Source organism: Pinus tabuliformis, chromosome 6 (assembly GCF_031772625.1).
Source record: "Pinus tabuliformis cultivar Carrire ecotype Pingquan chromosome 6, CPIR1, whole genome shotgun sequence".
Classification (NCBI taxonomy): domain Eukaryota; kingdom Viridiplantae; phylum Streptophyta; class Pinopsida; order Pinales; family Pinaceae; genus Pinus; species Pinus tabuliformis.
This window is the reverse complement of record NC_142292.1, coordinates 1,844,479,118-1,844,495,352: the sequence shown is the minus strand read 5'-3', so window position 1 is coordinate 1,844,495,352 and position 16,235 is coordinate 1,844,479,118.

Sequence of the window (16,235 nt, the reverse complement as noted above, 5' to 3'; positions counted from 1 at the left end):
TCACAGTAATAATGGGTTAGTTTTTTATATTGGGTCAACACATCAAGCAATAGTTCATTTTGGAATGATTGACCCGCTATGAAAGAAGCAGCGGAAACCTAATCTGCTCTGTCATAAAATATAAAAATATACAAGTACATGCGTTGACTTCTTGTTGACCCCGTCATGGTTAAAATAAGATTAAACACTACAGAGGTGTACAAACATGAATCTGCCTCTGAGATTAACCACTCCATGCATTCACCAATGTTCAATAGATGCCATTTGTTGGTGGGTTGCTTAATATCACTTCACAAGAGTGTGGCCGGGCTTAGAGATCTTGCTGAACGCAGTCAAAGGACCAAGACCTTCTACCGATAATCCGCTCACAGAAGGTTAGCATCTAGTGATTAGATGTTTTGTTGCTGAGTATATAGCAGGGATGTTCATTTCTTATGGATATCATCTGGAATGCAGAAGAAAACAACCATACATCCGATGGTTAACCATCGTGGAGTTTGTAATTACAAGCTAAGCGTTGGACGCTCCACAAAGAAGAGAAGGGAAGGATGATGGTTTGCTGGTTGAGGAGAGCATTCGACATGGACCGAGACATGGCCACGGACTCTGTCAAGGAGATCCACAAGATGTAGAAACATACATATAACCAATGGTAAACCTTTGACAAATTCTGGTACTTTCCATTCATGGAAACCTCGCCACGATCCGTCGAAGTCAGGGAAGAAGACCAGTGATTAACCACATGGTTACTCCTCCCTTGTGTCTTGGCGTGATGTATGGGTTGTCATCTATGGTGATATGTGTATTATGCATACATTGTCATTCCTTGCGAATATGTTAAAGTTGTTTCGATAGATCATGTACACCGTCAAGGTTGGCTATAGGCCCATGTTTTATGGGTAATGATTAAGAAACAACACATTCAAAACCACAAAAATTATGAAAGTTATCACTCTCTCTGATAGTTCGTTAAACTGAAGGCGGTTGCGGGAGGATAGAGTTACCTCCAAAAATGGAAAAATCACGATCATTGTTTCCCTTTTTGATGTCGTTCGGGTTCCTGTAATTTCTTTTTTTTTCTTTTTTCTGCGAAGTTGGCAACAAAGCCAACCGATACCGTTTCCATAAAGAGATCGAGGAAAAGAGGTAACAAAGTTGTTTCCTAGATTGCCTGGCTCCGTGAAGAGGATAGGGTAAAGTCAGAAAGCAAACAGAAGATCATGTGAGGATCCAGATAAAGGTTATCCACAACCTACGGCCATAAATCCATGTAGACGATTGGTGTCATTCTAATTTTTTGGCAAAGAAATAAAAATAAATAAATAAAATGAAGGTTTCCTAAATGGTAAAAATGAATTAAGGAAAAGATGTTAAAAGCAACACTGTTGCTATAACAAATGACAAAAAACAGAGTATGGCGTAAGGGGGTAAGATTTCTGTTTTTTGTTTTTGCTGCCTTTTAGGCTGTTAAGTGGGAAATATGTGAATTGATGCTGACTTAAGAGATGTTTTAAAAGAAGAAAGACAAGGTTATTCGACGCAAAGGAGAAAAGCAAAATGTAATGCATATGCCATTTTTTTTTTCTCTGTTTCTCAATGAACGCGGACATCATACATTGTTCAATCGATATATATGTGGACAGATCCTGTGTCAAAGAATGGAGTTTCGATTTGAGGTCATTGATGCAAGTAACGGAGAAGACCCAGGAGTGGTTGCCCTCCCTAAGTCTGTTCTCAAGTTTCAGGTAAGCTCACAGGTTTTCAAAATGATGGAAAAATCCAAGTGGCACATCCTCAATGGATCGATTTCAGCCGATGGATGGCTACCAAAGTGGCTTTGCAAGTTTGTAGCGTGATTTTGTAGTCATAATACTATAGTAGTTTAAGTCTGTTAAAAAAAATACGATGATTGAATATTATAGCTTTATATGGTCCAAAATCGATTACTCTAGTATGCACTTCATATTTTATGGTTTATGTCTGCTTTGGATTATGTATTGGCGTTTTCAGCTGCTTTATGGATGGATTGATGGTTTGAGTTGTTTTTATGTACTCGTTGATGGTTTCGGTGTCTTTAAGGCTCGGTGAAATTAGTATTTCTTTTCACTGTAGAGGATAAGTTGTTTTACTTCAATGCATTTCTAAAATGGTGTAAACAAAACCATCTCTTTCACTTACACAAACCATCTACTTAAAAATCGGTAGTAAAACTGGAAACCCTCTAACCATCTACTTAACCATGGATTATTTATTGAATATCGGCAGTAAAACTATTTTTTTTGTTATCATATACACATTGGACGTATAATGCCTTACCATGAGTTATAAAATATGCTTTATAAGAGTAATGGGATACGTGTCAATGTTCTACGGAAAGGAAATGGCCAGCAAGTGTTCTGTGCACAACTTTTCTACCATAACGGATAAAGATATATTGAAAACATGAATAATCTTTTCAAACGTAATGAAAATGAAGCACCGGCTGTTGATGCACGTCAAGAGATTGATCTAAAGGTTGGAGTTTCATTCACACAGTTTCAGACACGTTACATTACTATAAAAGTGTTTTTCGGTAGCGTGTTGGAACTTGGAAGTGCTACTAGCCTCACACGAATAATGCAAAAGGATTTGTTTTTCTTTTGATTTGGCGCTCGTGAATTAGTTTCCTACATTCTTAATGTGTCTTGAGAAGTACTAGTGAAAGTAATGCGCTAAGTTTAAATAGGACTTTGTTAATGGCCACCCAACACTTGGAATATACACATTTTTTTTTTACATGTATATTTTGCTGCATTCTCTTTTAGGTGTATTGGTTAAGGTGGAAATTGGTCAATAATTCTTCTAGGTGGCACCTTAGTGGAACATTGAACCTTCGGGAGAATGAAATGCATTTTTTTCTATTGGCACCTTTATGGAACCATGGACTTGGTTTACTAATTAAACTTCATTGTAAAAAACAAAAGTGGCAATGGTTCTGCTTTTGTATTTAGGGGTTTCTTTTTCTTATGATTGATAGATATATAATTAGATATTCAATAATTTATTTCCAGGATTGTTTGAATGCAGAACCACAATAAATATTCCCTGAGTGGCAAATCCAAGCTTAATATGTAACTCGTGCACTGAATTTGAACCAGAGAGCGATTTTTTTATTAAAACTAGTTCTGGAATTAGAAAACGTATGATTGTATGTGGAATGACTATGTCGATTAGAAATGGCATGGAATTTTACATAGTAATGGGTGCCAAACCAAAATATGCCATGATCTTTGCAAGAACACAGATAGTATTAAGTCTGCAAACAGAGTCAAGTTATAAAATCGGTTCACTGTGGGACCTCTTGATCAAACCAATCATTTTTGTAGCAACATATGATGAAATCAATGTGTTATATCGATGTTATAGGCTTAGGCTATGACAGAGAAAAAGAAAGGTGTCCATGAAATGAAATCTAAGTTACAGTTGTTTGACTATTTATCCACGTAGAGAAAAACAATGTGGATAAACTACATTCACAAGATTACGTGTTTTCTGGTTTTAAATTTTGGGAATGGTGCTAAAATTTCTGAGTTTAAATTCTATTAGGCAGGTTCCATGGTTACCTTCCTAATAAGAAATTAATATTTAATAATACCAAAAGACAATTATAAGTTTGGTTAGCTTGAAAAGATTGAACCTGGGTTAGTTTACTATCAAATGATGAGTTGTATGTTTTCTAGTTAAGAACATAACTTAAGGAAATTAAGATATGTTCAAAAGATCCCTAGAAGGGATAGGGGATCTGAAAGACAAGTCATTTATAAGATTAAACACCTTAAAGTTGTTTTTCGAATTTAATGTGGTTGTTGATAAGGGCATAGGTAAGTAATAATGTAAATTACTTTATGGTTTGCCAATAGCTAATCATTTTAGTAAGAAAATGTTACTTACACTTTGTTGGGGAAACACCTTATGAGTAAATTATGTATAAGTAAATAAGCATGCATAGATCGGAACCCGAGGGATTCTGGTTAAGTAAGGTAGTATCTTAACTTAGATAGGGAAGAGATATAAAGTATATATCAATTCAAGGAAAGAGATTATCTGTGTAGATGCATGTGTTGTCTACATTAAAAATTAGCAGAGGAATATATTATGTGGTTTAGAGGAAGTAATGGATATGCTGCCCACTTTGTCTTATGTGTTATATGTAAGAATGAGAGTAACGAAATAAGTTGCTTTAGTACTACTGCTTGTGTTAATGGTTTATGAGTTGAGTTTAGAAGAATTCTTGAGACCTCTTTTTCGGAACTTGATCATTACTATGTTTAGTATGGAACATAGTATGATTCTAACTCATAAATGGTCTAATTTCTATAAAAGTATTATACTCAGGTAAAGGATGGTGAGAGCATGTTATAGTGTAATGGCTATATAAATGTACAAATTTTGGTCAAATTAATCCTTTGATTAATTCATCTTCTTACAATGTGACTCATTCTTCCATTGGAAGAAAGTATGGTTAAAGGGGAAATTTAACTTAAATTGATTTCCAGGACATGTGCATCTTTTGAAGGATATGTATAGTATCCTTGAGTGCAAACCATAGTAATTGGTGAAGTAGCACAAATGGTATGGACCCCTGGTCAATTAAATGATATTTAACAATCTATTTTAGATTCATATCATAAATTGTACCAAGAAATTTTGAAAGGATCTCTTATCATATTACATTGATAAGGTGTCTCGACAACATAAGGAAATGTTGTATGATTCAAACAAGAATTCATAAACAGATAACTCAACTTTTGGTAAAGGGTGATTTAATGTTAAGAATAAGCTAACATGTAAATACCCTGAGATCATAAACACTTACAACTACAAGGAGTGTAGTAAAAACTTTCATGTATAACTACACGGAATTATGCATGGTCAACAGGTTGTTGAAGCATAAATAGTGCAATAGTAAAACATACGAGGTGAATTAATGATCTCATGAATATTGAACTTCAACAGCTATGAGTTAATAATCTGCTTTAGAACATTAAGAAGAAGGTATGATTAAGAGGAAAATATGCATGAATCCAATAATATGCGATTGATATTGTAACCACATGACATCTGGAATTGATTTACACATGACATAAAAACTTTCTTAATTACATAGATGAACCATGAAAAATGAATGTTGATATGATAATAACATGGTGCAAAAATATGTGGATAAATTTTATGTCATGCAGGTGATACCATGAGGATGGTATTATAGGTTGTACCATAGCTGGACTATGTACAATAGTACATATGGGACCATATGACTACATATGCTACAAGGTTGAAAAATGAAATGTGTATTGGTGTCACGGGGGCTTTACTTGGGGAGAAATATCATACCACATGAGTTCATATTGGGGGATATATATTGAGGAAAAAATGACATAATATATTAGGGGATATATAGCGGGTAAAGGGTTTTTATATTGGAAAATATAAAAAATTGATCTTATAGTTAATAATAAAATATAAACGGGTATATATTTTTTTAATGACAAACTAGATACTTACAATATATAATGAAAGAAGAGATTTCTTAAATTGGGAAGTTGTATTGGGTTCATATCAATATGGGGTTAAATAATGAAATTTTTAGAGGGATTTTCCAATATGTAGTTGAATTAAGGGTGTTATTTAATATGCCATGAACGCACGTGATATGCCCGAGGTTCACTGAGTGAATCCGCTATGATTGGTGTGTATAACATACCTTGTGTGCAGGTATGCAGTAGTCATTGAATGGATGTTTGGCCAGGTAAACAAACCTGGAGGTTACCTAGAAGACGGAAAGTAAGCTTAGTACAAGTAGCTAAGGTTAATCATAGTTTGGCATACATACAATTTCAACGAATATATGTATATGAAAATATATACTGTGATGTGAAACAATACGTTATAAATTTGCAGTCATATTAATGTGGAAAATATGTTAACTGATGTATTATATACAAAGAGACTACAAGAAGCAGGTGTTTGACAAGAACACAAAGGCTTGAAAGAATGCAAGCAAAGGACATGCATTCTTCAGATAAAATAAATGATAAGCAATAACTACATTAATAAAAACAGATTATGATATTTATCATGGTTAAACTTTGCATTGATAAATTCTCACAAATGATTTGAAAAAATGTGTGACAGGTAGCTATGGAAGGAGAGATTCTAGTAGCATTCCATGAGACCGATGTAGCTATTGAAGGAGAGATACTGGGAGAACTCCTTGTGGTAGATGTACATCAGAAAGTTTGCATTAGATTGGAGAGCCATGAAAGTTGTTTATTTAGAAACCAGTTGCCTATGAATGAGGATATGATGCAGTGATACATCGAAGATAGTGTAAAATTTAAGCGGAGAAGTATGTAACACCCCTCCCTTGTGTACTGCATTATTGTAAACCTAAGCTAAGTTAAAGCTAGTTATGGTATCCTCCCTTTTGTGTTCAAGGTTGTAGACCTAAGTTGAGGAAAGCTAGGTGATATGTAATATGAAAAGCAAATGTATTATTAAATAAATTAATAAAATAAATCACTTGGAGGGCGGAGCACCAAGAGAGAGGAGATGCTTGCCAAATGCCATGAGGATTGGGATAGAGATGAATATTTCATGATAAGCTTTTAGATGTGATTCTAGATAATCTTGGATGGATTTGATATCCATCAGATAGACGGGAGATAAAGATCCATCGGACATAAAAACTTTGAAAGAGATAAAGGCAAGCTTTTATGTGGAAAAGTGTCGTGGGAGGTAAAGACAAGCTTTTCTGGATAAGACCTAGGCAAATGGAAAAATCCATAAAGGGAGATGCCGCCAATGGTTAGTAAATCATGAAAGAGGTTATTAAATACCCAATGCATCGATCAATTCAGGACAATTGATCCTTTGCAATACCTTCTTCTCGAAGGGAATCGGAGGTGATTCATGGTTGGGTGGTGGTGCTCCTCCCTCCAAGTGAGATTTAGTTGGTGTCATTTGCGTGGAATGGTTGTTTTTTCGGTCTCTTTCCCTTCATGTGATTATTTTATTTGGTTCAGTATTGGATATGTTATCAGTCTTGGTTTATTTCATTTTCTATGCGCATGAATGAGTAGGATACTAAATGAATCTAATGGAAATCTTCTTATGTTAGTGAAGGAGCTTTTATTGTTATATAAATCCTCTAATTAACATAGAAGATAGTTGTAGATGGTTGTGGATTATCATAGTATAATGTAGGTAACAATATAATCTATGATGGTAAGATTTTCTATTTAATGTATACCCAATAAGGATCGATTTGTATTTTGTCAACTGCTTAAGAGTAATGCATGTGCTCTTATTGCACCCTTATGTAGCATAATGTCCTATTAAATGGATGAAAACACTTCTGAGAAATCTGATTGAAGAGTGGATGTGATGAAAGTGGTGCATGTGATTATCTAAATAATTTATAAAGTTTATGCATACATTATAGTAATCAGGATTTACTAGTGTGGAGACAAGTTGTTGGCATAGAGGCATGCAAAGCAACTAGGAGGTAAATTATAATATTATATCTAAGGGTCAAGGATATCGATACCATGTGGGGATTGATGCTTGCATGTTATGGTTCCTCCTTCTTTCCAATTGTGGATATATATATATATATATATATATATATATATATATATATATATATATATATATATATATATATAATATCATTCGATAAAGAAGAATTAATGGGTCTATGGTATAAGGTTATCTCTTGAATGTGACTTGAGAATCCAGTTAGAAAAAGAGACGTGAAATCTTAAGTTATAACTAAGGAAATTTCTAGAACTGGGAGAATTAGGGGTTATTTTCCAGATAGGCCACGGAGATAAGTTACACAAATTATATGCTTCAAGACAAGTTATCAAAACAATGATATCAAAATTCAGAGTTTTTCAATATATAGGCAAATGTCGCTTACCTAAACTTGAGAATCTTCTTTCCCAACTATGAACTTTGATCGGTATCTCAGTTCCCAATAAAGGATTGTCCTTAGAATTTCTTTACAGATATCTAATAAACCATTGTCGTTGTTGTCCTCTAGATTGCTGTGAAGACGAAGGTACGTATAAGGGCGCTTTGGTAATAGTTGTTAAAAATTAATGGAGAATAGGTTACGTAGTTATGATTTTCTCTTTATTTGACATTCAGTTCCTATTAATTAGGAATATGTTTTTGCCTGTGTATCTATTTAATTCTTGATGATTAATGAATAAGTGAAGCGAATGCATTTGCTGGAGGGAGCTCCTGGTGATCTGCACCTGTGAGCTCCCGTGTGTTTGGTCCAAACTTCTGTCTTCTGCATTTCTTGTCATGATATCAGAGCTGGAGGAGTAAGCTGCTGTTGTGTGAGGTGAATCGCTGCCGAATTGCCGTGAAGGAGATCTCTGCGAATTTTGATTGAATCGCTGCTGGGAAGGCGTTTGATAGCCAAGTTTGGTTAGCCAAGTGGGATAGGCGTTTGATTGAAGGCGCCGAGAAGACTGGAGAACGCTGCCGTAGAGGGTGAAGCTTTTGTTTGCTGCTCGTCTTGAATCTGTTGGGCTTCATATTGAATCGGCGTGCATGTTCAGTTGCAACCTGCCAAAGGTTTGCGCAATCCTTTTTTGATCACTGCAAAATTGAATCGAGTTTCTAAGCCCTGCCCGTTTGTTAAGAAGCCAGATCTTGGCATCGGTATTGTTGTTTAATGATTCGTGTGATCTACGGTTGATATGCTGCTGCGATTTCGTTTGAGCTACACCGATCGATTGGGGCACAATTGAGCCAGAGGCCTGTGTGTTGTGTGGTTGCCTCTTTTGTAAAGAGATCGTAACAGCCCTTCAAGGAAATCGGAAGCAGTTATTTTGTAGATCGGCGTTTTCTTTTGAGACCTCTTCTAAAGTGAGACCTCAGTGCACTGGAGGTTGACAGTCGAGACTGTTTCAACGTGGCAGATCTAAATAATCTGTTTGGCATCTTCTGCATTGGCGGTGTGGAGTTGCCTTCAACCTACCCGTGAAGGAGACCAAGATCACCAGGAGGACGGATCGTAGAGGGATCACAGTGAGATTTCCCGTGGTGTAGCAAATTCGGTGTGGATCGTTTCAGCAGTGGATTAACACCAGCATTTCTCAGCGTGGATCATGGAACTTATGCCCAAGATGCGTGCATGCTGCTCTATCAATGATCTCTAGGATTAGTGCCTGAGGAGTCAAACCCCGATTGCAATTTGTGGTTTGGCATAATTTCCTGAGGGATCGAACCCCACTCAACCGTGACTGAGACCGGTAATTTTTTTGGAAGGTGAAGGGTTGTGGCCTGCGCCTGGTTGAAGTGTGGGCCTGGTTTAGCAAGAGATGGGCAACGTGTGATAGGAGCAAGGGTTTAGTCTATTGTTGCAGCCCACAACTAAGGGCTTCTTGAAGATTTAAATCAGGGCAGCGCATTGGATTTAAGGCGTGATCTGGGCACCAAATCATCACTTGTGTAGATCGGTGGTTTTGAACAATAGTGAAAGAGAACCGAAGACTTCCCTAGAGGCCGAGATCCTGAGAGGCCTACAGCCTAAGGAAACGATGAATTCTCAGATGGCAGATTATTTAAATGAAAGCAGCAAATTGGATGGTTCCAATTACATAAATTGGAAATTTAAGCTTCAGACTTTGCTTGAAGGTCAGAATACCTACAGCATTGTCATCAGTGATGAAGGTAAGCCAACTGTTGCAAATGGTGGAACGAATGCAACAACTCAAGAATGGGAGAAAAGGGAGATGAAGGCAAAGGTCCTACTAAAATTGTCAGTTAAAGATTGCATCATCCCTCATATTCGGGATTGCAAGACAACAAATGAGATTTGGACAACTCTCAAAGACATGTATGAAATCAAGAACATCAACCGAACCTTGTTCCTCAGGAATAAGATCCTCTCAATCAAGATGGAGGAGAATGAGTCTGTTTCTTCATTCTTATCTTGTATAAAGGAAGTTAAAGATAAACTATCTGATATTGGTCAAACCGTGGCAAATGATGATCTGGTGACAATCACCATGAACGGTATGACAGATGACTATCAGATGTTTATAACTGGATTAAATGCAAGGTAAAAGCCTCCAAGTTTTGAAGAACTTACTGGAATTTTGCTACATGAAGAGGAAAGGAGGTCGTCTCTCAAGCCTCAAGATCCAGATCTTGCATTGATAACAAAGTTCAAGCCAAAAGGGAGAGCGATGGCTGATCAAAGGAGGGGCAACACATCAGAAATGACACCACAACGTATGACCTCGTATAGAAATGACTCTGCTCCTGAATGTTTTTATTGTGGTAAGATAGGCCATATTGCTAAATTTTGTCGCAAGAAGAAGGCAAATCAAGAGAGGTACAATCAGAAAAGGCATGCAGGTCATTTGGCAGATGCAGACGCAGATACAGACCCAGATCAGAATCTGGATGTTAGACTATTTATGGCCGAGGGTGACACTGCTACTGAGGAGGATGAATCAGATATTTGGATCGTGGATTCTGAAGCCTCCTCGCATATGTCAGGTAAAATGCAATGGTTCAGAAATTTTAAAGAATCCAACACTGGAGTAAAAGTCTATCTTGGAGATAATAGTGGGTACGAGATCAAGGGACATGGATATGTCCTTGTTACTCTGCCTAATGGTAAGATCAGGAATATATCTGATGTGTGGTATGTTCCTGGAATTAAGAAGAACCTGATTTCTGTGTCCAAGATTACAGATCAGGACCTCAAGGTAGAATTTTTTAAATCTTATTGCATTATTAAAGATTTGTTGGATCAGATGAAGCCCATTGCTACAGGTATTCGCATAGGAGGACTCTACAAGTTGGATGTGAAAAGTACGCCTCAGCAAGCCTTGATGACGTCAAATAAGTCTGCTGAAAGGAGCCGGGACAGCAGGTATCCATCATCAATGGTACCTGCTGAGAAGGTAATTGGAGCGCTTCACACTCGAATGCTTCCGTTTCAATTGCTATCCCGGCCCCTAAACCCGAAGAAAATGAAGATCGACTCCGACACCAACCACAGCAGCGAAATTCACGACGAGAGCCTGGATATTCTTCCCACGGTGGTTCCCAATTCGGCATCGGTTTTGGCCCCGTCGAGTCTGGAGATGAAGAACCAGACGACGCTTTCCCGTCACCTGTCCCTGTTAGACGAAGGGTCAGATACTCCATTTGATGAACCAGCTGGCTATTTACCATTTGATGAACCCAACATCATAGCACTTTATAAGAAGATATACAGAGCAGATTTCACTTGCCCGAAATGGTTTTCTCCAGGAGCTCGGAAACTGATTCTGAGAATACTTGAGCCGAATTCTGAATATCGGATTACAATTCCTCAGATGTTAGAATGTTCCTGGTTCAAGAAAGGCTACAATCCAGTCAAATTTGAAGAAGAAAGAGATACCAGCCTTGATGACATCGATGCAGTATTTAGTGATTCTGTTGAACACCTTGTAATGGAGCAGAAGGAATTGAAGGGGGGCAGACCTTCTCTTATGAATGCATTTGATATCACTTCATTGTCTAAGGGGTTGAATCTATCTGGTCTGTTTGAAAAAAAAACAGAGTGCTACGAGGGAAGCAAGGTTCACATCTAAGCACCCAGCTACAGAAATCATCACAAAGATGGAGGAGAGCGTGAAGCCACTTGGGTTCAATGTTAAAAGACGTGATTACAAGATGAGGTTCCAGGGGTCTGAAACAGGTAGAAAGGGGCATCTTTCTGTAGCTACAGAGATTTTTGAAGTTTCTCCTTCTCTCTTTGTTGTGGAAGTGAAAAAAAGCTGGCGGGGATACCCTGGAGTACAACAAGTTCTACGAGAATTTTTCTACTGCTTTAAAGGACATTGTGTGGACATCTGAGGTGGACGTGACAGAAGAATAGCTGGAACTACAATTCACTAAGCCACTAGGAAGACTGAAGTTTGATTTGTTTAGGGACATTTTAAGTGTGTTTAAAAATCCTTTTCTCCATTAAGGGGGGATGTTAGAAATTAATGGAGAATAGGTTACGTAGTTATGATTTGCTCTTTATTTGACATTCAGTTCCTATTAATTAGGAATCTGTTTTTGCCTATGTATCTATTTAATTCCTGATGATTAATGAATAAGTGAAGCGAATGCATTTGCTGGAGGGAGCTCCTGGTGATCTGCACCTATGAGCTCCCGTGTGTTTGGTCCAAACTTTTGTCTTCTGCATTTCTTATCAACAGTCTGGTCAAAATATTTGTATTCATGCGAACATATAAATGTTGGTAGGTTCTTTTTATTAAATTTGAGTAGAGACTTATGAGATTAATATTCTTCCAGACAGTATCACAACACCACTTTTCACTTCTCCTTGTCTCTGAAATTACAGAATTGAGCAATATGTTCAACAGTTTCTTATCAAAGTATCATCCAAAATTTTTGTATAGTCGACAATTATATTGAACTCTGCACATTGGGTATTGGTGATGAACTTTTGAAGATTAACGTAATCCTTCATCTCTTTCCTCAATTTCGTCTGATGGATGGCATCTTTTGTGTAAGGGTTTAGTGTTTTTTTGTGTAGTTTCCTAATAATCTCTAATGTCCTTATGTTTTAGACATCCTTAGTTGAATCGCAGTGGGTCATAAAGGAACTCGCCATTGATTATGTCCACATATCTATCGAGAACCCTCTCCATATTCGTTTGTATTTTCCTTTTATTCCTTAAAAGTGATGTTGAATTTGAAAGAAAAATGCTCTATTTTGAGAAAAGTACGACAATAATGTGCCTGTATATTCCACCGTACTATGATCAGAGAAACTAGATGTCTATGAGCACCATTGCGTTTAAATCTGATTTGGATTTATGTTCAATTTTTTATTATATATATATGAGATAGGATTTTCTTGTGGGTGAGAAGATTTGGGCTGATGATTGATGAGTGTTGAGAAACCAACACATATATTTCAGTAAATTTTCAGTTTCAAAAAAGTGAGTAATTTTGAAAGTGACTAAGTTTTCACTTTCAAAAAAGTGAGGGTAATAATGTGCTTTCCTCATTCTAAATTAGGGTATTAGTTTGGTTTATAGATAATTTTCTTATAATTTTAAAATTATATTTTTATTATTATGTTAATAGAAGTATTTCTTTTGGAATAGAGATTTTAAAATATTAATTTAATTATCAATAATTAATAGGTAAATAGTATGGATTTATCTTTGAGTGAATATCTACAAAACATTTTTGGTACTAGTCACATAAAGGGTTAAGATTTAGCTCAAAGAAAGTTATTATTTGTTTACTTTTCAGTTAATTAAAAAATTGTCATTTTCACAACTGTCATCAAACTGTTATTACTTATGGTTTCTTCATTATGTTTTTCTTCTTACATGTTTTAAATGTATATATTTCTTTACTCGTATATTCATTATTTTTATAAATAATAATAATAATAAAGTTATAATTAGTTATTTTTATGGTTTTTTAAAATCTTAGTAATGTGTATCATGAGATAAGTGTCTTGATGTCTACTATGGATTAATTCTTATGAGTGCTTACCAACGAGTGAACTTATATGGCTTTGCTAGTTGTCATCATTTCAATAATTTTTAATGTGGTCATGCTATTTCATGGTCAACATACACGGGGAGGATTAGTAGATTATGGTTGGCTTTGGTTGACTAGAGTTGACAAGGGTATGTTCAAGTTATGTGATAACAAAGGATTATTATGGTCACTATATAGTTTATTATGGGCGACTATTGTTATCCACATATAACTACAATTGAATATGAAAGGTTATGACTAACCATAATTGAGTATATTACCTAGAACATGAATCACCATGGCTGATCACGTGTGAATATGGATGTACATGTTTGGACATGATGATCATAATGGACAATTATCAACCATGTTCAACCATAACTCGCCAACATGATCGACCATAATGACTATGGTTAACCATAATTGACCATAGTTTATCATATTATCTATGGTAGACAGGGTTGATGATAGATAATATGGCCAACATAAACTTTTATTTGTCACTTTGTGATAGTAATTTTTGTTCATGACATCCATATGCAAACTTTTTGTTTTTTTCTTTTCTCATTGCAACATTATTTTTTGTTTCGAATTGCAATGTTGACTTTTGTTTATTATATTGTAATGTCAATTTTTTCCTATAACATTGCGACATTGATTTTTGTTTGGCACATTGCAACATTGATTTTTGTTTGTTGCAATGTGACATCAGTTTTTGTTCATCTTATTTTCATATTGATATGTGTTTATCACAATGTGATGTTCATTGCTGACCATTAAATTGTGATGTCATTTTTTTTTACCTGTCTTATATTTTTTTTGTCACGTTGCAATATACAATTTTTTTACGAGGTTTTCCTTCTTCCTCATATATTAAGCCAAACACATTCTTTTATTTGTTTATGCAATTGATTTCAGACTTCGTATTAGAAAAATGTTTATTTAATTTTTCCCTCTTGTGGTTTTATTAACATTTCATTCTCACAAAGAGATATCGAAGATGTTCCAATTACATTAAGATGTAATGTAATATTTCATGTATTATAATATTTGATGAATGTAAAATGAGATTAAGATGTTTTATATTATTTCGTGACCTATACTTTAAAGGGTCATTTACAAGCTTATAGGCACTCAACAATGCAAAGCCAAAATTCTATTAAGACATGTATTATAGAGGTCTCGGCTAACTGTAAGTTTCAACTTGTTCAAGATTCTCTTTTCAAGGTTTCACTCACCGCTAACTTAATACAACTTTTGCATGCCATAGATACACTACTCTCATATGAAAATGATCAGTAATTTTCATCGCTATGTGCTAACGAAACAAAACAAATGGAATGAAAAGAAACATATCTATGAAAACACTGCATAGATTTAATTTGAAATGTGAGCACAGAACTTTAGTAAATATCCCTACTGCCCAAATTATATTCTATTATTGAAAGAAAAATTTGTGAAACAATTGCCAAACCACCCAAAGTGGTACCAAGTTCACGCGATAGGTTATCCAAATTCAAATACTATTACTAAATATCTAATGCCCCTTACGTGGTCCTGAGAATCATCTTCCCTGGTGTAACATATTTTGGTACACCGAAAATTAATTTTTAGTTGCGATTTGGTAGTTGTTCCTCGGCCAATTCGTTTGAAACAATTATAAAATAATTATTATTTAATTTTGGAAGGGAATTTTTCATATTTCGTGAATGTCCAAAGTCTTGTGTCTCACCACTCTTGACATCTGATCCTAAAAATGAGCGTTCTCACTCAAAGACTTTCAGTAGATCTCTCTCTCGTTTTAATCAAACAAATATACAAGATAAAGATGCGAGGGATTAAAAAAATCTCAAGCCTCCATCACTATGGAGGCTTGCGCAATTGAGCTTTCCTGAGTGGCTTTATGCTCTTCTTGGTAGCACAGGGGCTGCTTTTTTTTTTCTTTTAATACTCTTCTTATATGCATCCTTGTCCATATAGATGATACATATCATGGAATTCCAAGGAAGCACAAAAGGCATGAAGTGAATAAGTGGTGCCTGGTAATCTCATGCATGGGTGTGGTAACTGTAGTTACAATTTTTTGCAGCACTTCTACTTTGGTATTATGAGAGAAAAATGACAAAGCGTGTTCAAAGAATGATGTTCTCAACAATGTTGCGCAATGAAGTTGGTTGGTTTAACGATGAAGAGAACAGTGCAGATGCATTGTCTATGCGTTTTGCAAATGATGCCACCTTTGTTCATGTTGCTTTTAGCAACCAAATTTCAACTCTTATTCAGAATGCAATAGCTGATATTGTTGCTCTTGTCATTGGGATGTTGGTAGAATGGTACTTATTCCTTGTTGCTTTGGGAACCTTACTACTCTTCACATTTTCACCAATTGCACACAATATATGCAACATGAGACTAAATTTGAAGTAAAAGAGAAAGTAATTTAAGATAATGTATTATTTATCTCTGTGGTGTAGTTATAAGTTGAAACAAATTGCTAAAGATTGTTCTAGTAAGCAAACACATATTGGTAATATGGAGAGTGATTTTGATATTAAATTGGTGAGATGCATTTCCAATTTTCTGAGGGTTTGAAAGTCAGCATTGGTTCTGACATTTTTGAAAATCTTACACTTGCAACAACAAAATTGCCAGAGATGGTTGCC